This window comes from Halichoeres trimaculatus, unplaced genomic scaffold (genome assembly GCF_033239565.1).
Source record: "Halichoeres trimaculatus isolate MK-OKI-2021-1 unplaced genomic scaffold, fHalTri1.1 fHalTri1_scaffold_3, whole genome shotgun sequence".
Classification (NCBI taxonomy): Eukaryota; Metazoa; Chordata; class Actinopteri; order Labriformes; family Labridae; genus Halichoeres; species Halichoeres trimaculatus.
In genome coordinates, this window is record NW_027437181.1 from 4,621,332 (window position 1) to 4,634,167 (window position 12,836).

General features: G+C 40.1%; 1 protein-coding gene across 1 annotated transcript in view; it reads left to right on the forward strand.

Moving 5' to 3' along the window:
• The window catches only part of prmt3 (protein arginine methyltransferase 3), a 79,903-nt gene that overhangs the window by 50,350 nt on the left and 16,717 nt on the right, over positions 1-12,836 (forward strand). The gene's annotated exons all lie outside the window — the stretch shown is intronic.

A 12,836-nucleotide genomic window follows, 5' to 3' on the forward strand; every position in this document is an offset into this window, starting at 1 on the left:
AAGTGCTTTACAGGCAGAACAAATTATTGAAAACAATTAAAATTCAATTAAAAAAGGAGATTAATTAAAAGGATACAATAAAACAAAACAACAAAAAACAAACAAAAGATTGAAATAGATTTTAAAACAGATTTTAAAACAGATTTGAAAAACAGATTTTAAGATAAAAACAGATTTTAAGATAAAATTTGCAGTGCAAAATTAAAGACAAGATATTAAAATGATATTAAATTGATTTGTTAAAATGCTCTAATAAAAGGCAGCTGTAAAAAGGTGGGTCTTCATCACATCACCTAAATGCAGTCTCTGAACTTGGACTAACACTACCTCATCCCTCCAGCAAGTCACATTTTGGGGGTGTGGAACAACATGCTGCTAATCATTCATATTAAAGACTTTATAATTATCAATGTATGTTGAAGTTTTTAAAATGGTTTATTTATATTTTAGAGGATAACCTGACTGTGTTATTTCTGTGGCTTCAATGTCCCTGATACAACTCATATATCAGTATGTGCTCAGAGAATCCTTCTTCACAGGATGTTTCCAGTGTTTGTTTTTGTTGTTTTTTGGTCCATGTTTCTCAAAGGCTGCACTCATAAAATCACAGATCTGAAAGGAAGGTTTATACGACGTTCACCGTCCCCACCTGTCATTTATCACAAACACTGTGTGAAAGGAAGGAGGCAGAACAAACAGCAGAAGACGTCCGTCAGCTCGCGTTGATGGATGATGCTTCCGTATTCAAGAGGATGTCCGTCACTCTCGTATTTAATAGAGTTTGGAATGGAATCGAAGCAGAGAGGCTAATGTGACTTTGGATTACATGTCATACAGCAGAGTGGATGTTCACAGCCTGCTTGACCTGTCATTGTGTCAAATACCAAAACACACACTCTCTAACACAAACAGAAAACACCTCTCACCCTGAAGCCCTGAATGAAGAGTGGATCAAATCAGTTTCCTAAAGATAAGATCTCATGTTCCTTTCTTTTCAACTCGTGCTCCTTCTCTCAGAGCCACTGCAAAGAAAAAAGGATAACTTTATTTTAAAGGCGTCAGACAAACAGATAGTTGCTGCGATAGTTTATTCAGCTGATTGTGACCTGGAGGCTTGAACTGTTTGGGATCAAACTCATAAGAAAAGTTAAAGAGCAGCTCTGTCTGGGATACATCTCCTTTCCTGTGAGCCCTGAGGGATAAACATAAAGCTCTTATTACACTTAAGATCTGTGGAAACAGACGCTGTTGAGCCTGTGAATTATCTACAAACACATTTCTGGAAAGATTTGTTGCTTTTGTATTTAGATACAAGAAACCGACAGTCTGAAATACATCAGCATGATCAGTAATACTGTGTCTAGAGCTGGACTATAGTTGTGATTTGTCGCTATTAGAGCAGGGACAATGTGCTTTTCTCCCGATTCGATTCTTTTATGCTTTTGGGGTTCAACCTAAAATACAGTTCTTCAATATTTCAGATTTTTGTGATTTTTCAGTTTGCTTTTTTAACACCAGACCATGTGAAAAAGTTGATATCTACAGACTATATCAGGAGCCATAATGTCCCAAAAAATGCACATCACATGAGTCCGTTTTTAGGATTTATTCAGGTGATCTAACATGGCGTCACTAGATAGTCAAAGAACAACATTTTGCCCCCTGCTGGAGAAAAGTGGTAACCTTTTTCCAATCCAGTTATAATCAAGGACTAAAATGCAGGACTTAAATTGAAAAAAAAAAAATGTGAACAAAAAAATGTGATTTACAAATTGTAAAACAAAAAATCCTGATACTTTTGTGAACTTTTTTTTTTCCTCACCCCTAGTCTCTAAAATAATATCTGTTGGTGGAATCAAAACTCGCACAAATCTTAAAAAATGCAACTTTGACTGATTTGAATAGTCGCTGTTAACCCCTGTTTTTCGTCCCTGTTATAACATTATTATTTGCCCACGTAAGCACTAGTATTGGTGACATAACCTGAACACATACAGCGTTACTTGTGTGACCCAGCTTTTTGTCTTCACCTTGCTTAAGACACTAGGTAAGAAATTAGTTAATGAGATACAAACTTATGACTTCTCCAGCCACGGCTTCACCACAACAAGCCAGATTTCAGCAAAAACAACTACTTTATGGCAGCTAAGGCAAATGTCTAGACCATGTTATTATGCAGAAAGCAAAGGCATAACAAATACAGAACCGTCGACTACAGCTGCAACATGTCAGTTTAGAAAACCGATGTCTGGAAGTGCTTGGACAAAAACGATGAAGGATGCGGTCACACTGGCAACCGTACCATGCTGAAGCTCGTTTCAACCCTAGAGCTTAGTCCATTTAGCCAGTCTGGTGGCAAGTGTGCCGTGCTTCAGCATGGTTCACTTCTCTGCTTTGGTGCGCTTCAGAGAGGTGGGCTTCTGTATGGTTCACTTCACGAGTGTATAATCCATGACGCATGATTGCATAACATAAACCAGAAAGTCCCTAAAGTTATAGCAGTGCTCTCTGTGTCTTGTGTCTTCATGATGACGTATGAGGGCCATGCGTGTGTGATACCTGCTATAGTCTGGTTCATACTGGAGCAGTGTGACCTCTTCAGTGGGGGACGTTGCTACGGGGGGGCAGTCGTGCTTGAGTACGGTGCAGTTTGGATGGCCAGTGTGACCGCACCCGAAGTTGATGTGCATTGCCAGATATGTGGTGTAACCATTAAAGATGGGAGGGGATGGGAGAGATGGGAGTTTTTATTTTTTATTTTATTATGTTTTTTTATTTTATTGTTTCATCATGTGAAGCACTTTGAGTTGCATTTTAATATGTATGAAAAGTCCTCTAAAAATAAAGTTTGATTTGATTGAATAATTGATTTGATGCTTAACCACATCCGCTCAAAGCACAAGGAGAAAACAGAGGAGATAGGCAGTCTCACATCACGTGAGTTGCTAGCCCTGTTAGCATGTCATTGTGATGAAACCAGAGCGGAGAAGATTAGCCTGCTAATAACCAAGATGCTAACTGGAGATACGTTAACATTAAGTTTTGTGGAGGTCCAAGGCTTCAGAGAGCTGATGGCATTTGTTGAGCCCTAGTGCAAGCCAACACTACAAAGAACAACATCTACAAGAGTGGAAAAGATGGATGTAAAGACTTAAATTATGGTCCGTGTTCAACATACTCTTTCTTTGTTTACAGTAAAAAAAATAATCTCAAAAATCTGTGGTTATTCCAATATTATTTCATTAGATATTCAAAGTAACTTTAAAGGGCAAACAAAAGTATAAATGGCATTTTTGGCTATGTGTTTGTTCTACATGTCAGCAGTTCATGTTCAAACATGTTGAAAGTACAACAAGTAGCAGTGGGAAAAAAAATCGAAATAAGATAAAATCTGGATTTCTTTGTTTGAAGATATCAGATTTTTGGGGGGCAAATTTATTTTTTTCATATTCTTCATTTTAGTTTTTGTTTATGAACTGGATTGGAAAAATGTTACCACTGCCCTCCAGCAGAGGGCGAAATGTCTCTCTCTGACTCACATGATGTACATTTTATTGGAAAATATAAATCCTGGTATGGTCTGTAGACAGTTTCATCCTCGTTTAACTTTTTCACCTGGTCTGGTGTTAAAAAAGCAAACTAGATATCGTAAAAGTCGTAAATATCAAAGAATCACAATATAAATCGAATAGGCACCCCAAGAATCGCGATTGAATCGAATCGGGACAATAGCATATCGTCACAGCCGCAGTGACAAGTAGAGTGTGTACAAGTAACGTAACATAAGCTGTTTTTCACTAAAGTGTGTGTTTGTGTCTGTGTGAGGGAAAAAAAAACAGAATATTGAAGATAGAGTCAGATTAAGAGTCACTGACATTGTTTGACTCCTCTGAAACCTTCCTGAGCCTTTGAGTCATGCTGCAGGTCAGCCTGGTCAGTGAATGCAACACAAAGTGTGCGTCCTCAGTGAGAATCCGCTCCGGGCGCTGAAGCATGGACGATAGTTTATGGTTCTATCTGGCGAGGTGCTGGCGGCCATCTTCACCCCCCTCAGCCCACCTCCTCCTGAACTTCCTCCTGTGTGTGAGCCACTTTTCTCTGCGTGATGCGACCAAACATCCTCTCCTCTGCAGCCTCCGTCGCTCTGCGCTGTGAGAAGTGGTCTGTCTGTGAAAACAGCCCATTGTGTCGGAGCCGCTCCGCGTTGTGCTGCAGTGTCACTGCACTGTCTGGTGTATTGGTTTAATGGACAATCAATAGGTGGTTATTATCTGGCCTGTGCTCCCTGGGTGAGGCTGCTGAGTTTAATGGGATTTGTAAACATCCTCTCATTTTTCCTGTCTTTTCTGCTCTGTAATTGAAAACATCCAGTTTCTATTTCTGGTGTGTAGGTTTGGACATGTTAGGGGTCTGCTGCTACAAAAACAGATGATTGGATCACACAGAATGGAGGTGTACTTTCTCATCGCCATATGTTATTAATTTTCCCTCTTCTTGCTGCTGTTTCACGCCTCTGATCATCCTCGCTCGCGGTGCTGATTTGCACAAGAATGCACCTGTGTATGATCTCCCTTTTACTGCAGCAGTAATAGTCCTTTCAGACATTTTTTACAGCTTTTGCTTTGTGCATACTCTGTGTTAAAGCAACCACTTGACCTCATGATCTCCTCCCTGCAGCCTGCATGTCTCAGGATTTACAGATGGATTATTGACCTGCAGGAGAAAGGTGTTGTTACCTTAAAGATACTGATCTGCAGTCAGTATCGGCTGCAGCTGCTCAGTAGTAGTTAAGGTTAGGATGTGTGAAGGGTAAACCGCTCCTGGACCAGTGCTGGAGAATTGGTGAGGGGGAGCTGCAGCGCCTCCCGTCTTGTGATGGAGCGCCTGCTTTTGTTCTCCCGTCGACAGTCCATTCATCAGCTCAGCCTGCCTAACCTTGCATTAAATGAACAGCACAACCCCTGCGTCTGCGCCGCTCACACACAAGACAAATCCTCTCACTCCTTTTCCTTTTTTTATCACTCCTTCTCTTGCCTCTTTTTGCATCTGCACCTTATGTGCCACACATTTTCTTTGCTAACCACTAAAGCCTTCACAGGTCATATGTTGGTACTTCTGCTCCCATCTCCTCAGGACATTTTTTACGCTCCCCTTTTTTGGTATGGCATCCACATCTCCTTGATCTATTTCCCTGAAGTGTAAAGCAGAGAGCACAGATTCCTCATCCCCCTCCTCATGATGTATGCTGATGGTGTGGCAACACAGAACAAGTTTCTGTCTATAATTAATTTTACACTTCTGCTGATGAAGCTACTGTAGCGCTGCTGAAAAAAGTCTCTGTGATCCATCTCCGGCTTGCTTTCCATCAAATTTAAATTATGTGGGGAGGGTTGGCCTTCTGGACTGACAGGACAGGCACTCGTCAACCTCAAGGACGATTTTCAGCACATTAAGAAAGGAAAAATTCACTCTGACTCTCAACAGCGTGATCTAACAGTGAGGTTCGGTTATCAGCTGACTGTCAACAACAACCATGTTTCAGGCTTTTTCTATCAACTGCTGGTTATCAATGAATGCCCAACTTACTGATTTGAATGTATTGTATTTATTTTTTTTTTTTTTAGTTACTTAGAATAGTCGTCCCATAAAGATTAATTCTTGTTTGAGGTGATAAAGACATTTGATTTACTATTTTAATCATCTAAAGTAGGGATGGGAGTCCAAAACCGGCTCCTGTTGAGAATCGATAAGAAATGTGTCAATCCATTGACATTGTTAGCCGATGTGCTTAATGATTCCCTTATTTATTCCTCACGTTATAAACAAACTGTCACCAGCTTGATGCTAACATAAATGGGAAAACGTATTGATATGCTAGTGGCTAGCATACATCGGTATAACTTCGGCTTAGAAATAGACTTTAAACTTTTATCACAGAAACAGATCACAGTTACTCTCTGTAAAAAATACTCAAAACTCCAAATATCAAAATACCAACAGGCAAATTAAAGAAAAAATAAGTGCAGGCTCTTTACTTGTTACATAACTTCAGCAAGGTTTCAAACAACTTAGAATACTGCTATAACCACTTCAAGACACTAGATGGCCTACTTGAGCCATTGATATGTTACAAAACAGTAAATCACCCTCACATGATGTGCGATTTTACTTATTTCTGTATATTTACATCCACAGATATCCAGAGACCAATAACATATTTATTCACTTATAAACTCAATGCAATGTTGTTGACCCAGAAAACTTGTAAAGCTGCTTTTTTTGTACAGAATCTTAAAGGCCAATGGTATTGATAAAATCTTATCAATACTTTTCTCTGAGCCCAATGCTGAATCATCCAAACCATCTTTTGTTTTTTTTCAAAAATAGGAAAACTTGTTTCTGAGATACATTGGAAAGTGAAATAATGACACAGTGTTCCAATAGAATACAAGAAGAGAATTTGAAAATAGATAACTAAATAAAGTTCTCATAGACCATATAACAGGATGGCACTGACACACCAAACTGTTATTTACAGCGCTTTTGGTTCGGTAGGAATGTTATTATAAGTTATTTTGTGAAGTTAATTGTGCCTGAGCACGGCACACTTGCGGTCACAGTGGCCCAGCAAACTGGACTTGAGGATTGAAGCGTGCTTGGGCCCGATGGGATGGCCAGCGTGACTGCGCTCTGAGAAGAACTGCCGTGTTAATGAGGACTCGTCTGTCCGTGAGTGTTTTGGATATGGGAGGGGCTCAGCATTGCTGTTAAGAAGCAGCATGTGCTGGAGATCAATACACACTTTCGTATCAGTCACCAAACTCCAGAATAGTTACTTGATTTGTCATTTGTCTCTTTTTTTATATATGTTTTTTTGACAAAAAAAAAGACATTAGAGGGATCTGAAAAGTGGCTGAATATATCGACAAAGCTGCTAAGTTGGCAACAACTTGCATGCCATAACTAGGGCTGGGTACCTTTCACATTACAAACAATACAGTACCAGCACCCAGTATCTGGTAATCAATATCAGAGCTCAGTGGTACCAGTTTTCGGTTCTTTTGTGTGTTTATCTGGTAATTCATATTAATTTGTGCGTAATAAAACCTCCCGGGTTTTTAATTTGACATATTTATTCCCAAGATGTTAACTTGTAATGCTGCATTCATGTCCAGTTGGAAAATTGCCAACTCTTCCTCTCTCTCACAGTTACAGTTGCGTTTAGGTACCAAAACATGGTATTGTTTGATTTTGTGTGAATTGTTTTTTGGTACTACAGACATACTTTGGTTGGTACCAACAAAAATACCTAAATTAGTACCCATCCCTAGCCGCAACCACGTGTAACGTTACAGCAAATCACTGGTGGCATCATCAGATGTTGATCATGTGATTAACCCTTTGGGTACCGAAACTTGGCATCGAAAGACAAGGAATAATTTGATACTGGGTACTACCGAAGAGTTTCGGTTTGTGCCATAAAAGGACCTAAGTTCAGTCCCCAGCCCTTCAGAGGATAGACGTCTGAAGTGATATCCAGGAAAGAGTCTACAAGCTTAACCTAGGCCACCTTCTTATGGGCTAATCTGATGATCTCAAGCCTCTTGCTGGGCCATTAGAGAAAAAATATTAAGAACAATAATGTGGTTGCATAATCATATGGTCTTGATCCAGAAAACCCAGTTCCAGCTGGAAACCAAGGTTTAAGGTCCTAAAAAGTAGCGTTTGGTCCCTGGTAAGCCCCAACAAGCTGACAGATGCCTTCAAGATGATATGCAAAAAAACATATTTTGTTTTGTTTACCTTGCTGAACTGGAAATGTAACAAACCAAGACTTCAGAACTACAAATTTTACTGAACTGGATGTTTCTGGTCATTAAGGTTATCTTTGTCTGTAATTTGGTTTACATCCAGCGGCGAGTGCACACCAGAGACAACACAACACAGATCTTTTGAATCTATTCATCCTGTGTTTTTGCAGCCTGCACCAACAGTCAGATGTAAGTTTCTGACAGGAGAAGTCTGGCTAAAACCTCTTTGACATCCTATCACACAACTTCACAATACCTCGCCGTCTCATGGTTAAAAAGACTATAGGTTAAACTTGATCTTTCAAAACAAAAAGAAAACCTTGCCATAAATGTCTTCTCAAGATGAACAGAGATGCTAACGCCAAAATGCAAGTGTGGGTTGGCTTTTTTTTTTTACAAACAACAATAACTTCTCGGGAGTCTCTTGTAAACTTCTTTTACATTCTCCTTAAGTTTTCCCGAACAAACAGAGGCAAGTTTAAAGCTCCAAACAGCTGAAAGATGACAACCCATACATAGCCAGCTTTAAACATCATGACAACGAGCCACAGACTGGAGGTGTTGGATGGTTCCTGCTTCTCGATGGAGTGGCAACAGCCGGATGGAGAGGCAGCAGTCAGATGGAGAGGCTGAGAGCAGAGATGGAGGAGGAGGAGGAGGGGGAAGGAATTCACACCAACTCGCCCGTGAGGTGGTCGTGCTTGAAGCCTCCACGCCTGGATAAACCCCATCAAAAGCGCATTAGCCCTCTCCTCTCCGCCCCCTCCTTCCCTCCCCCTCACTGCCCCTCCCTCTCCCTCCCTGAGCCCCCCCCTCTCTATGCCCCCCTCCACCAGCGTCATATAATAGTATCTGGCCGGGCCACGCGGCTTGCTGACACACAGCCGGGCGAAAGGGGAGGGATGATGAATTGCTCCCTGTTGGTGTTATCCATGATGATAATTATTAATTTTCCCCCCGCTCCTCCATGAGAACGGGGGCCGAGGAGCTGCGGCGTAGCGCAGCCTCCTCCATGGGCCGTCATGGAGCCCACTGTCATCACTTATCACAGACAGAGCCGGGGCCCAAGGCTAAACGCTGATGAAAATGAAAAGCGCTCATTCTGATTTGTCCTGTTTTTGGTGCGTGGGTGTGCATATGTGCCTCCGTGGTTTACGTTAACCCTTTCTTTCCCCTGGCGTTTTCTCCCTTCTCGGTTTCTGTTCTCTTAAACTCTCCATCCCTTCTTTCCTTCTTCAGAGTCCTAAACATGTCAAGGTTTACGCACACTGTAAGAGAGACTGTTAATACAGAGGGTTGTTAAAGGGATCAAAACAACTTTTCCATTAATTGTGTTTAAACTAATGAAAGTCAGATTCAGTGTTTCATACAAAGACTAAATTTGAAAGCATAAAGTGTGTCAAGTTTGTCACTTAAACCACTGTGACATTAAACCAATGTTGCAAAAGAAATATTTGTTGCAACAAACGATTATTTTAGTAATCGATTACTCTGACGATTATATTTACGATTAATCGATGAATCGGAAAAAAAAAAAGATGAGAATGCCTAAAAGTAATATTCGCAAAACCAAACATACGTCGCTATTTTAGCTGATGACTAATGTTTGCTTAATGATGTATACAAAGAAACAACATATTTGAACATAATTAAACTGACCAGATGCTACATTTATAAAGTATAACAGCTGACATGAATGTATTTTCACTTAAAGAGTCAACAGTTTGGGAAAAATAACAGAAAATATATTGTTATGTGATCAGATTAAGAACTTAGTAGACCAAAAAGGCAAATAAATAAGAATGTGTCCTCAATCTTTTCACCTGCAGGTCAAACAGTTCACCCCCTCAGCCCTACCACTATCTGTAGCAGCTAACGCTAATGCTAATGTTGGTTTAATGAACTCCTCGTGGTTTCAAACAGGGTGACGATTTAATAAAAAGATTAAACGAGTCCTTAAAGACAAACCATGAATTTCACAACATTTAAAGGAGTGCATTTGAGATTTTGTAGCTCCTCCCCTCGGTGTTGAGCTCCCGATTCGTCATCAACGAGCCCATCATGTTTGTGTTTTAAGTGCTGGATCATTGCAGTCACACTGCTGTGCCATGCAAGGTCATTTTTTGTTAGTTAACACGCTGTGTGCTTTTACTCAGCATGAAATTCTCCCAAACTCTGGGATTTTTGGATGAACGGCTTCTCTGGCTCTGCCATTATTCACGTGTTTACTTGTTTCTCTCACCTGCCGGCTCGGCTTCTACTCCATCACGCTGATCTGTTTACATGTGTTGCATACAGCCCTGCAGCCCAGGTAATCAACACTCCAGTCCAGTAGGTGGCGGTAATGCACCTTCAGCTAGTTACCAACCACTAAATAATCCAACAAAGAGGAAGAAGACAAAAAAACTGAAGAGAAACTAATTCATCAATGGCGCAGCACAGTGCATCGATTATGGAAAAACGTTGACGCTTTTACCTATCAAATTTATCGATTCCTCGTTGCAGCTCCAGTTGAAAGACGTGGTCAGTTGGTGAAACTGATAAAAGTCACTTGGTGTAACAAATGTTACTCATATTGTGCAAAACAAACCTATGATTATTTTATCAGTCTACTACACTGTAAAAATTAAACTTAAAATGATTTTAAACAAACTAATTAAGAGAAAAAAATGACGTTCAACCCACATCATCAATCTTAGGAATAAAATTAATTAATTAATTAATAAGTTTTATTTTATAAAAAGATATCAATATTTTATCACAGGTCAAAGTATGGCTATATTACCATATGGATATTTTTTCACACTTTGATTTTCAACCTTAGTGCAGCTGTAATTGCTCTTGTTGAAGTCTAAACTTTAAAAGACTGTATCACATCTCTAAGATCTGGACGCATGTTTCACAAACTTTTCTCCTCCTCTGTCAAACGTGATCGTAATGAGCCGGAGTCACTCATCTTCTTCTGCGTGAAAGTTGCTCAACGCAGAAGTGACAATCAATCTCGCTTACGAGGCGTTGTCATCAGCGTGTCGCGCTCGGGATGATCTCTGCCTCTGTGACTGGGAGAGGTGAATCTGCTCTGCCTGACGAGTAATTACGGCTAATTTCCTAATTACCTCAGCACCGGGCGTCTTTGTAGCGTTCATTAAAAGCCATAATTGCATTGGGTTGACATGCTCTTTTATCCACTTTGGGCTCTTTTCTGGAGGTTTGGCTGTGAGCTAGCCGGGCCGCCCCTGCCTGTCGGAGTCGATAAAGGTTGATTGAAGGCTCGGTGCAGGGAGAGTGTTGAACACAGCTTCTGACAGCATTCAGTTTATCAAGTCTGCATCTGTGTGTACTGTATACAGATGCTCGAGGGATACAAAACCTCTCTGGTGAAGTACAAGTGTATGGTTAAATACGTTTTGGGCTCAGGCAGTGAACAGATGGCTCCAAATTTAGTGATACAAACCAACCAAACTCCAGAAAAAAGAAGCATCCTCTCCAGTTTCCTCCTTCCTTCTCTGTCTCCTCCTCTTCCTTTCCTCTCTTTCCTCTGCTTGCATTGATCGGCTCTTCTTTGTCTCAGCGAGCTGGCCTCCAAGTTGTCAGCTGCGTCAGGATTAAAAGCTATTAGTTCTGCATCATTGCCACTACAAGTGCACGCCTTAGATTGATAGAGTGCCTCTCTTCCTCCAGTTGGGGGAGAGATGGGAAGGAAACAAGCCTGAGGGGGGAGTTTTTACCTCACATATTTGGGTACGGTCGCCTACAGGCGCTCTGGACTTTCCCTTGGTTTGTTTAAGATTTGTGAATTGGTTTTCAGTCAGCAGTGGGAATCAAATCGAAGGAGGTCTGCCTCTTTCATGCTGGTTTCTGAGATTTGAACTTAAACTAATTTATTTCCCCTTTCTTGCATTTTTCAAGAAATAATGATTAAAAAATTATATTTTCTGTGTCCTGCTGAGTGTTTTCAAAGTGCTGTCACCAAAATAGCCACCTTTGCTAATTTAATGTCCACAGCTTTTTATTGTCAGCAAAATCACCTCGGTCTAGTTCAGGGGCTGCCCCATAATTTATTTTTCCTTCTTGTGACAAGAGCCCCAGATGAGGTGAGAGGGAGCTGCTGTTGACTCAGCTTTAACAGGAAACTCAGCTTGGTTTTCAGGGTACAGCTGGGCATACGCTGTGGGATAGTCGACTTGTTTTGAGCTGACTTGTGCGACTATTTTTTTGGATTGGGCCTAATTCTAGCTCAATCGTGTGGTGTACCTCGTATAGTATACGTGGGGTAACGAGAAGAGATTGACACCTCACGACGTGCTCCGGATCACAAATCAGCTGATCACAAGAAAATCAAACATGTTTGAAATCCTGTTCACTATCAGCTTATAAGCAACAAATAAAATAAATAAAAAATAAAATAAAAAATTTAAAGGTAAAACTGTCAGCTTATAAGCAAAAATAATAATAATAATAATTTAAATAATAGGAATTAAAGGTAAAACTTTCACTGTATAAGCAAAAATTAATAGATATAAAATAAAAAAATAAAAATAAAGGTTAAACTATCAGCTTATAAGCAAAAAATATAATACATAAAAATAAATCAATAAAAAAATAAAAATAAAATAAAGGTAACACTATCAGATTACAAGCAAACAAATAAATAAACAAATAAAAAACAAATTAAAAAATTAAAGGTAAAACAATCAGTTTATAAGCAAGAAATGCTGCTATTACAATATGGCCGTGATAACTGATGTGCCTCATTTTCCGCTGTTTTTTTTTCTCTTACTTTTGACGTTGCAGAGCTGGATACAAGAGTCCAGCTCCAAAACACCATAGGAGAAGAATGGGATTATTTGTTTATCAACAATGCCGGATGCATGCGCAATTTGAGTGCAGAAGCACGGAATATAATGGTTTGTCAACTGACGTTGGGGAGTTAAGCACCAAAAACACATTTTTAAATTAAATATCATCACTTTGACGGATGGTTAACAGCTCCCAGGTTTGTGAAATAACAGTGAGTGGACAGAA